The 11,492-nt window shown below is 38.7% G+C and overlaps 1 protein-coding gene across 1 annotated transcript in view; it reads left to right on the top strand.

The window, feature by feature from the left end:
• Positions 1–11,492, top strand: part of LOC114695330 (EGF-like and EMI domain-containing protein 1) — a 695,481-nt gene that overhangs the window by 509,348 nt on the left and 174,641 nt on the right.

Below are 11,492 nucleotides of genomic sequence, written 5' to 3'. Positions count from 1 at the left end.
CAGCTGGACCCAGAGAACTTTGGACTTCCAATCATTGTTGAGACTGTGATAGACTATGGGGACTTTTGAAGTTGGATTAATGCATTTTGCCTTACGGTATTATATGGGGGCCAGGGAGTGGAATGTGGTAGTTGGAATGTAATTGGTCTCCATATGCTCATAGGAAGTGGCACTGCTAGGAAGTGTTGTTGTAGAATATTATTTTAAGATGTGTTGCTTTTGTTTATGCTCTGGAACGTTTGTTTAATGATGCAAAGATGTGTTTGATTAAATAAAATTCACCTGTGGTCAGGAGGCTGAGTCAGCAACTAGCTGACAGATGGAGAAGGGTTTTTAAGGAGGGGCGAGGAGAAGCAGGAGGGCTTTTTGGAAGATGCAAGCAAGGAGAGGAGGTGAACAACTTGCTCTTCAGAGAATCTGAAGAGCAGAATTCCACCTTAACCTTTGAATCTTGAGTTCTTAACAGGGACAGCGATTTAGTTACTTCCCTTCCCAGCTTTGAAAGAGTCGGTGCCTGAGGGAATTTTGTTCCTTCAGTCTGTGGCTTCTGCAGCACAAGGGGATCCAGTTGCAGTTGCTGATTAGGGCAGCTGTGGCTTAAAAGGCAGCAACAATTTACAAAAAAAAGGACAAGGTGTGGCTTTGTTGGAGTAGATATGGCCTTGTTGAAGGAAGTGTGTCACTATGGAGGTTGGCTTTGAGGTCTCAGTTTACTTTTTGTTGCCTGCATAAGATGTAGAACTCCCAGCTACTTCTCCAGCACCATGTGTGCCTGCATGCCATGTCACCATGAGGATAATGGACTGAACCTCTGAACTGTAAACCACCCACTTAAATGTTTTCCTTTATAAGAGTTGCTGTGATCATGGTGTCTTTTCATAGCAATAGAAACCCACCCATCAAGAGGTAAATCTTGCCTAATACTGGAAACCTAGCCAACTAGCCAGGACTAGCTGAAGTCAGGAGTCATAGAAGAGAAGCTACAGTGGCTAGTTTACTAAACCAGCATAGGCTATAAAATATGATAGTTGATGTTTTCATAAAATGGTAGGGTTAAATTTAGCTGAGTCTACATAATCTTTTGGATAAACACTAAGTACATGAGGTTACATCAAGTCATAAACCTTTGCTCTTTCATTTAGTAATAATTTCATGATTTGTAAAAGAACATAAGGACATTTCAGAATTTACTCTTCATTGGTATTGTGAAATTTGAAGCTTTCATATAACATGGTTCCAGCTTTACCAGAAATTTTTATCAAGTTGGTCTCTACAGAATGAAATTCATAGATTATAACCCAATAGCACAGTTGGGATTTGCTGGGCTTGCTCCGCAGTATCCTAAGGCCCATATTAATTTCTTTTAGAAGTGAATACAATACATGATTCAAATTTTTAATAATTGAACCCCTTCAATGATTTGACTGACTTTATGTCTCCAACATATTCTATATTATATGTTGGGGTGGTAAGATTTTAACATTTTTCCTGGATTCAGTAAAAATAATATAAATTAATTTTTATACTAAGCCTAATTAATTGGCCTTTTTTCTCTATGGAGAAAGCTCTGATTCCTAAAACTTGCATTTTAAAAGTAAAGTCAGGAAACAGTAATTTCAACCTGGTCTTATTTATAAAAGAAAATGATTTAATGATCCTTATTTCTCATTATAACTTCCATGAGATTCTGTAGTAAAAGACACTTTTTAATCTTCATTTCTTGATTTGAAAATTTGGCTTGCTAAGCACTGTATCACACAGGTAGAGAACAATGGATTAAAATGCAGAAGGAAAAATCTGTAGTTGGCTTCTTACCTGCACTCCAAATGTTGAGACAGACTGTCCTGCCTTTGTTACACCCTTGATTAAGCCCAAGGTACAAAGAGTTTAAACTTGTATGGAATCATTGAACTACAAAATTTAAGAGGAGCAGGCTTGCTGCACTGCATGACTGACATATTTGCTAACGCTTTTCCTTGTAGCAAGCATAAATTAGTACATGCAGACTCAAATTCTGCAGGATATACCCTACAACAGAAGCAAGAATTATGAGATCAAGAATAATTGATATTCCACATGACCCATTAAAACAGGTCTCATTTAATGCACTATGGTTTAAAATCGTGTCTCTTTTGAGCAGGCTAACCTGAATGTAGGCACCTTTTTTTCACTTTACAGCAAGACTGAAAAATTCCCTCAACCATCCCCATCTAGAGGACCTTGAACTGAGCACATGTTTAATGATGCCCGGACTAGCTATTGATTAAACACTGACAATGTTCAGAGGAACTGAGAATCAAAAAGCCTCCCCCATGGCCAGCTCTGCCATGCTCACTTCTTAATAGATGGCAAAGGAGGGTTCTAAATGAGATCTGCTGCCCTGAACATCCTCAGAACTCCACAGGAGTGGGATTAATTTCTGCTTTGCAGTCCTTTGCAACTACCATGTCGAACATGTCCATCATTCTGCAGGAATGAATACAGATGGCCCTCCTTTTTAATTTTTTATTTTTGTAGTCCTCATCTTTGAGTAAAAATAATTATATTAATTCATTCCACTCAATGATAGCATATCAATTGTATAATAATCAAAGCTTGCTGTTAACAAGTATATATATAAATCAAGGCAAAGACAGGTCTTGGGGAATTAATTTGATCTGAATACTCATTTTCAGAGTCGAGTCAAGCAAACAAACAACAATGAAATGGCTAAAAGAAAGAGAAGAACGGATGGAAATATAAAGGAGAAGGTCTCAAAGGCAGGATGGGATACGCTGGCTGCGCTGCTCTGTTCAGTGGGTTACTGCCCAAAGGTGCAGATATTTTTAAGACACTCTTTGGTCTGAGTAGGAAACTGTGACCCAGAACTGAGAATTGAGGCTGTAAAAAAAAAATGTGATTTCCAATGGTGGAAAGAGCCGGCTGTTCCAACTTCACCAAACGTGGAGGGAATACCTAGAGGGCATCAGGGATGTTGCCTGGATCTTTCCCTCTTAACGTTATCTAATCTCTGCAACAATGCTGTGAAATACTCCTTAGAATCTTTTTAAAGATGTGAAACTGAGGCTTGGAGGAATTAAGTAAATCTCCTTATTATCAAACACTTGGTAAACAGGTGAGAACAAAGGCATGTGGCTAGAAGCTGTCAGAGCTTGCTTGAAAACCCAGATGTTTTGATTAACCGTCTAGTGAGCTGATGACCACAAAATGCCTTCCTTAGTTTAATAATACTTAATGAAAGGTTCCATGGGAAGCTTGGACTTTTAAAGTAGCTATTTGTTCTTTAAATATTTTTATTTATAACTGTTTTGTTAAAGGCTATATGCCTAGAGTAAAAAACTGAGGAATTCCTAAGTATAAATATTGTAAAAGAAAACATAACCTGACCACTAGGAGGAAGCCATTGTTAATATCCTGGCTTTTATTCTAATCTTTTGTCTGCCAGTTATTTCTGTCTGATTGAGCCCTTGCCTACTTTGTTATATGCTGCGGGCCGCAGAAATATATCATAAGAACTCAGCTGGTTATGGCAAAGTCACTACCTGGAGGGATCATGGAATTCCTCCAGAGGAAGCCAAATCCCAAGGAGTTTTTGGTGTTACTTGGCTTGTTATATATCAGCTGTATTCTGTTATGAAAATCATGTGTGCCTTCATAGCTTTCCCAATTGACTTTTCCCTAAGAAGAGCTAACAGTGTAGACTGATCACTCTCTGGACATACACATTCCAGGTATTTGGAGAACAGCCTCAGGAAAGGCTTTCTCTGGAATCAGATTATCTCCCTTGGCCACTTTCAAGGACTACAGGAAAAACCACCCAGGTGGGCGCCCATTGTTAGTCCCAGGTGGACTAACAATGATAATAGCCCACATGCAAGTCTCCTGACTTAAGGTAAATTCCACAAGGGGACACCGCCTAGGTCAGGTAGACATTAAGTAATAGCTTTACACAATTTAGCTCAGACCCCTCCTTTCTTACAGCCTTACTAACTTTATAGACCTCTAACTACTTACCTAACCACTTCTAGGAATATTTAGATAAACTTCTGTGCTAACAGCTATGCTCAGCCAGAACTCCCAGTTCAAGCCTCCCTGTATCACCAGAGGCATCTAGCTGTACACAGGTTGCCTAGAGACTGAGCACACTTTCCCCCACCCTGCAGAAAAACGGCAGACAGCTTGGACAGATAGGAGCCACAGGAAAAAAGAAGACAGTTTTATTTTCTCCCATTGACCTAGCAACTTATAGATTTTTAACATCCTTTACCAAACACATTTAAGGTTATAGTTGTGCACGTAAGACCCCTCTTCTTAGATATTACCCATATTTAGCCTTTAGTTGATTCATTAGTCACTTCCCCTTTGGGTCACAAATGGTAATTAACAACTAGTGCCCTTCTTTGTAATTCTTATCAACCCTCCATTTGATCCTGATAGTGGACAATCACTGCCTGAGGAAGTTCAGGCTGAGTGTCCTGGGTGGAGGGGAGGATTGTGATTTTGGGGAGATATATAACTGTAAAGCAGAGGACAGGACGGAGAAGAGAGAAGAGAATGGAAGAACGAGATGGGTAAGAACTTGAGAGGAACGAGCTGAGATGGGGAAGAACTAGATTAAAGAGCTAAAAGAGAGGACAAGAGGAACGAGATGGAAGATGAGGAAAGGCCAGATGGGGAAGAACAAGATGAGGAAGAGCCAAATGAGAGAGAAGGAGACAGGAGACGAGCTGATAGGGGAAAGAACTAGATAGATGAGAACCTAGAAGGGACAGAACTAGATGAAGGAATTAAGATAGAACATAGAGGGGACAGTAGATAAATATAGAGAGAAATCAGGCAAGAAAGGAGCTAGACATGAGAACAGAACTGAAGCTGTGTATAAAGGATGTTATGCCAGAGGAATTAAAGCGAATGGATCAAAGAACTCTGAGTGCGTAGACTGATTTACCGACCCTAAAGATTCTCTGCTGGTTGATAGAGCCTTCCGCGGACCCTGGGAGGGGACTATCGAGGGGCTGGACCCCCATAGTCCTCGTTAGTTATATACATTCACATGTATCTTGATACATATTGTTAAAACTATTTACTAGGTACATTAGGGATAAAGATTTCTGTACGTTTATATAAACATATATATTGTGAAATGTTTCTATTTTTCCCATATGAAAGTTATTTTCTGTAGCTGTTATCTAGAACTATTGTTTTTTTGAGAAATTTTTAATGGGTGGTTATTTATTAAAAAGTTAAAACAATGGATTTATCTATTTAACTTTTTAATTCTTTATTCCTTTTGTCAAAATTTTAATGGAAATTCTTGATCCATTACCACTTCATAACATTTCCCATCTTACCATTATTGGATTACATTTTACTGTCCTTTTCAGCCTCTTACTGATTTAATAAGAAAAACTTTACTCATCATTTTAAGTCTTTTCTCAAGCTCAGATTCTAAAAACTTTTCCTAACTTTATAAAATTGCGAATTTCATCTTAAGATGTTTTAATGTTTTTAATTAAAACAGAATTATATCACTTTGCCTTCCCTTTCCTCCTCCAGGCCCTCCCAGCGACCCTCCCTCAAACCACTCCCAATAGATCCCACTCTCAGGCTGAGAGCCGCTTTTCCTTTGATTATCATTGCTAAGAGTGTGTGTGTGTGTGTGTATGTGTGTGTGTGTGTGTGTGTGTGTGTGTGTGTGTGTGTGTGTATGCATATATATATATACAGACTCCTGTGTTCATTTCTGTTCTTTGTGTACACATGATTTTAGGGCTTACCGTTCTATGATGGACAACCGTTAAGGGGGCTCACCTGGGGCAAGGCTAATTCTCCATCTCACAGGTGGAACCCTGTGAGAATTTCCCCTTTCCATGCTAACATGTCTGTGATTTTGCCATCGTTCCAGTCTCGTTTATGTACCTATTTCTGGGAGGGACTGTTTCACAGCAGATTTCCTGATATTTAGGCTCTTACAATCTTTCTTTACACTCTTCCCTGATATTCCATCCTGAGTCATAGATGCAGGTGATATGATATGTCGTAGATACTTGTGATGTAGATGTATCCCTTGGGGCTAGGCTCCCAATGTTGATCTCTGTATTGTACGCAACTGTGGTTTTCTGTGCTGCTCTCCATTTGCTATAGAGTGGTATCTTTGATGAGAAATGGTGCCTATACTTATCAGTGAGCATGAGGATAAGATTTAAAATACAGTAAGAAATTATACCACTCTGGCAAGGTGGCTGTAGTAGATTCTTTTCTCAAGTCATGACCTCACTAGTCTCAGAAAGCTGGGTAGGTTTCTAGTACCGGCATGATTTACCTCCTGTTGAGTGGCCTTAAGTCCTTAAGTGCCACCAATATGTGAGTGCCACTTACTGTACCTTTCTACACATCTTGCCATGCTGGTAATTGTAATGGCTCATGGTGCTACAGCAGGTAGGACTGTTAATTGCTTCCCTCCCTGCAAAGCATACACAGTATTTTCTGGAATCAGGGAGCTAGACTGTAGCAATGAGGCTTTCAGGTTAAGATCTATCTGGAACCATCTGAGTCTTGTATCCTAAGATGCTTTAGCAATAGGGACCCACCCTCAATCGCCGAAAGATAGCCAAGGGCTATGGCAATAACCAATTATTCAAAATGTGGTTTCTCATGCCTACTACTAGAGTTTTTGATAGTCTGTGGTTCTAGTCCAAGTGTGTGGAGGTGGGGTGGGGAGTGTATACATACACTTACTTGTATTGTGCATAATCTTAGGTAAATATAAAATAATGAGTCCTGAGGCTTTACCAAACATTCTTGATGTTATTTAACATAATCTTTTTTAGGTCTGTCTATTTACCTGCAAACTTCATTACTTCATTTTTCTTCACAACTGAATAGTACTCCATTGTGCATGTGTATCACAATTTCATTGTCCATTCATCAGTTAAAGGAAATTTAGTTTGTTTCCATTTCCTGACTATTGCAGCGAGGGCAACTTTGAACATTGCTGAGCAAGTATATGTCAGCTAGGATGCCAAATACATTCCTTTCTAAAGAAAACTATAAATATTTTGCCATATTTCACCATTTAAAATTCTATAAATAAATAGATTCAAACCATTATTTTGAGAATACAAGCAACAAGAGTGTAAAGTGGGGGTTAACAAGGCAACTCCACGTAGTTAAAAAGGAGGTTTATCTTGGGGTAACTTACAGCCAGTGTTGGTTACAGGATCCAGGAAAAGTGAGGTGTAGTCCAGCAGGGTTCTCTGGAGAACTCTGACTGGTCTGCATCCAGCATTCAGGATCATCAAGAACCAAGAGCTGGCACATCTGGATCTCAGGTCTTAAGGGCTCCTGTCTCAGCCTCGCCCCAGGAGTGTGTCATAGGTAGGCGTGGTAGTAAACAGAAGCCTCACTAGGGGTAGTACTTCCAGGTCAAGCCTGGAACAGGTATCCTCTGCAAGAGTATGTGTTTATCTAACTATACATGGAAATATAGGAATATGTATCAATATAGGAATATTTAGAAAAATTAAAAATTAAAATTAAGCCATGTCGGTATTATTAGCTGCTAGCCACTGCCATTTTATTAGAGTGCATGGAACCCTGGGGGGCTGGGGTCTTTGCAGATCCTGAGGCCAGGAGTAGGTAGCTCTAGATGCCAGGGTTCATTGCCTTCACTTCTGCTCTCATCAGTCTGTCTGTCTGTCTTCTATTGTAAGAAGAAGTGCTAATGACAGAATAATATACAATAGTTGACTTGAGACAAGAGAGATTGGTGTACCTAGAAGTCCAATCTGAAAGGTCTAGTGTAGCATTTGTCCTGAGCTTTAAAGTTGGACCATGAAAGCAAAGTAATCATTCTATTCACTACTGTTAGGTGTCTGCTTGAACTGGCCATGGTTATCTGATTAACTGGATAGTTGACATTTAGTGGTTGCTCGAGGCTCCCGTTTGTGTTGTAATTTGTTTCTTTCCTTAGTTTTATTCATATTTTATTATGTATTCATATATATTATGTATTATGTATTACAGTAGCCATAGCTAGCCAAAGGTTGGAGTGAGTGCTGATCTGAAAGAAAAGATTGGCCAAACACTAGAGAAGTGGCTCACAACACCTTTGGCAAACCTCTGTCTCCAAAAATATTTACGTTATGATTCATAGCAGTAGAAAAATTACAGTTATGAAGTAGCAATGAAATAATTTTATGGTTGGGGTCACCACAACATGAGGAACTATATTAAAGGGTTGCAGCATTGAGAAGTTTGAGAACCACTGTCCTGGGAGCCTTTACTGAAGTCCAGCTCTTTTGTTGCCCCAGATCCACTGTGGCAGGTAAGGATTTCTAGGAAGCTAATTCTGAGACATGTTCTCCGGATGCTTTTAAAAGCACAGTGTGAGAAACAGCACAAGTGATGAGGGCTGTGAGTGGCAGAACTCAGGAGAGGAGCAGCTGGATTGCAGCATGGCTGAGCCACTTCCCTGGGGTGTCAGAGGTGGAACAGCCCTTGATATTGACCCCACCATTGTGAGGGACGTCAGAGCAAAGGACCAATCATCAGATATAGACTGTTCCAGGGTAGGACTGTGACCCTAGGCAAAGTGGCTCTTCTCAGCGAGGGGTAATTTCTAAAGAGAGGCTCAGCCGATAACTGTCAGCTGCCAACAACTAAATAAACAGTTAAGAGAACTGTGCATTTCAGTTCTCACCTGGAAGCACACCACAGCTTCTAGTACAATGACTTGAAATAGCATCTCACTGTGTTACTGTAGTTTGTAGTACATGGCATGTAGTATATATATATATATAGTTTAATTTTTTTGTAGTACATGTAGTATATATATATATAGTTTAATTTTTTTGCCTGTAATTTGCAAATATTTTACTTTCAATTTTTGTCTTTTGAGTATTATTATTCACATTGTAGTGTACTATATTTCTTAGCTTTTTACATTTCCTCTTTCTATTTGACCTTTAAGAACACTGCTCTGTTTATAGATAAATATTTACAGGTAACTTTATTTAATTTTTCAGAGTTTTATTTTACTAAACCTAATATTTGATCTATTCAAAATTTCTTCTGTAGTATAATTTAAGGCAATGACTTAAATTATGGATATATATATGCATATGTTTCTGAATATATTTGAATGTATAGATGTGATGTATGTGTACATTTATGTGTGTACAATATATGTATGTGTGTTGTGTATATGTGTGTATATGTGTGTGTGTGAATGATATATGTGTATGTGTGTGATATGTCTCTGTGCCTGTATGTGTATGAATGTATATGTGTACATGTGTATACATATATGTGTGTGTATTTTATGTGTGTGTGTAGTGTGTATTTGTGTGGATGATATGCATGCATACATATATATGTGTATGTATATGATGTATGTGTGTATGCATGGTGTGTGTGTTTCCCAGACAACTCAACAATTTTTCTAAAACCACATTTGATTTATTTCTCATCTCCAGGCTTTCATATACCATAGTAACTGCATCATTGTGTCAAATTTTGTCTGTGTGTTATTGAACGCTTCAATTAATCTATTTGCATTTGTGTCAAAGCTATATAACCTGAAATAGTGTAATTTTATGGTACTTAGCATACTACCCGGCTAATCTAAGCCACCAGAGTGAGCAGCCTATAGATAACAGCAGTAGGTGATTATGATTCTTACACATCTAAAAACTGTATCTTTTTGCTCTGATTAAACATGTACAGTCCATCACTTCTTACTGTCATACCCATGCATTTGGACATTTGGCAGATGATGTTCCAGTTCTGTCTGGAAGTCTTGCTTTCTCATCATTCCTCCCCCATCTCTTCTCCCTGGTAGATTATTGTTATTCTAAAATAAACTTTGAGCTTATTTTTTCACATTGTTTATATTTTCATCCCCCCAACTGTACACATGTTAAAAGAAAAGCACACATTTGCTGAGTGTTGAATGAATGAGATAATTTCCTTTTATGTCATCTTTATGGCTCTTGAGTTCTCTCAGTTGCAATGTCAAGATTATCCCACAATGTGAAAAAAAGTATGGAAAAAATAGTTATATTGAAATATACAAAAATAGTATGTACATATCTACTTGTCTTTCATTGTTCTAAAATGTTGCTGCTCAATAGATGTTTCACGTTAATAAAGTGGCCCACCGATCTTCACACACTATGTCTATGGAGTGAAATTCATAAGGCCTTGTGTGCATGCCACTGCAGTTGGGTTGACCTTCAAGAAAGTCATCAAGCCTAAATTTGAACATCTCCAAACACAGTTGGAAAGTTTGAAGCTTATAAAATGAACTAGATGGCAGCTTTTTAATTTTATTTTTCATTTACTTCATATATAGACTAAGAGAAGGACAAGACATATAATTTATGGAGACAATAAAAAATGAAAGAAATGAAAAATTTGGGGTTTCTGCTCAAAAGCTATGAAGAAATTCAAGGTAGTGATAAAGTACTTCCACCTTGCAGATGCCCCAGTCAAAGCTTGCCCATGACAGGCATAGCCCATCTGTATAGGGATGGGTGTGATGCCATGGAAGAACCTGCTGTGATTACGGCCCAGGAGGAAACCACAAGTTGATTGCAGATGAAAGTTCAATAGTGACGATTTACTGGCTTGAAGAATCCTTTATTATCATCTCTAATTCCAAGTCGGTTTTAGAAATTTGATTGTATTACACTCATTTCTAAGTCCCAATGAAGTTTATCATCTCCTGTTTCTTTGGTAACCTATATCAGAATTCATGAAATAATAGCTTCTTGCAGAGTACCTTCTCTTAAGCTTGGTGAGGATAAAATACAATTAGGATCTTATTTGTGTAGTTAATGTGTCATTTTTGATGGAGCATTCAGACACCCCTTAGGAGGATGTTTTATATCAACAGTGGGCCTGTATGTGTTAGGGACTGGAACAGCAACCCAATTTTTCTCTCATTACCGTGACTTCCTAGAAGGATATTGTTCCCCAAATGTTATAGGCAATGCCATTAAGAAAGAATTACATCTTATTAGAATGAGGATGTTATAGACAATGATTATGTTATTTGTCTTGAGTTTGGACAGTTTGGACTAATATATGGGATGGTTTTCTTTGGGGAGGGGAATAATACCAAAATACATTATCCCCAACCCCTCAGGAGTCAGTAGGAAATAGAGATACATTCTTTTTGGCAGTCGATTCCTCGGCGTTCTGGTTATGCCCAAACAAGTAGAGGGATTTTTTCCTTGACATCTGTTTTATTTCACTGCTTGCCTTTTCCACCGTGCAAGCTGTCAGCTCTTGCTCTGTTAACAATGGGGCTTATGAGCCCGGGTGTATTCAGATCGCTGTTGAGTACTCCAGGCATGGGTACCTTCCACACCGCTGGTTCACATGAGATGGTAAATGCTGAAAAGAAGGCACTGTCAGCATGCATTCCCCGCTGCAGAGAAGCAGCATGTGAGAGCAGTAAACCTTTCTTCAACACTATGTGGCATTTT

This window comes from Peromyscus leucopus, chromosome 6, assembly GCF_004664715.2.
Source record: "Peromyscus leucopus breed LL Stock chromosome 6, UCI_PerLeu_2.1, whole genome shotgun sequence".
Classification (NCBI taxonomy): Eukaryota; Metazoa; Chordata; class Mammalia; order Rodentia; family Cricetidae; genus Peromyscus; species Peromyscus leucopus.
Note: the sequence above shows the minus strand (reverse complement) of the source record. Positions and strands in the feature narration are given on the sequence as shown.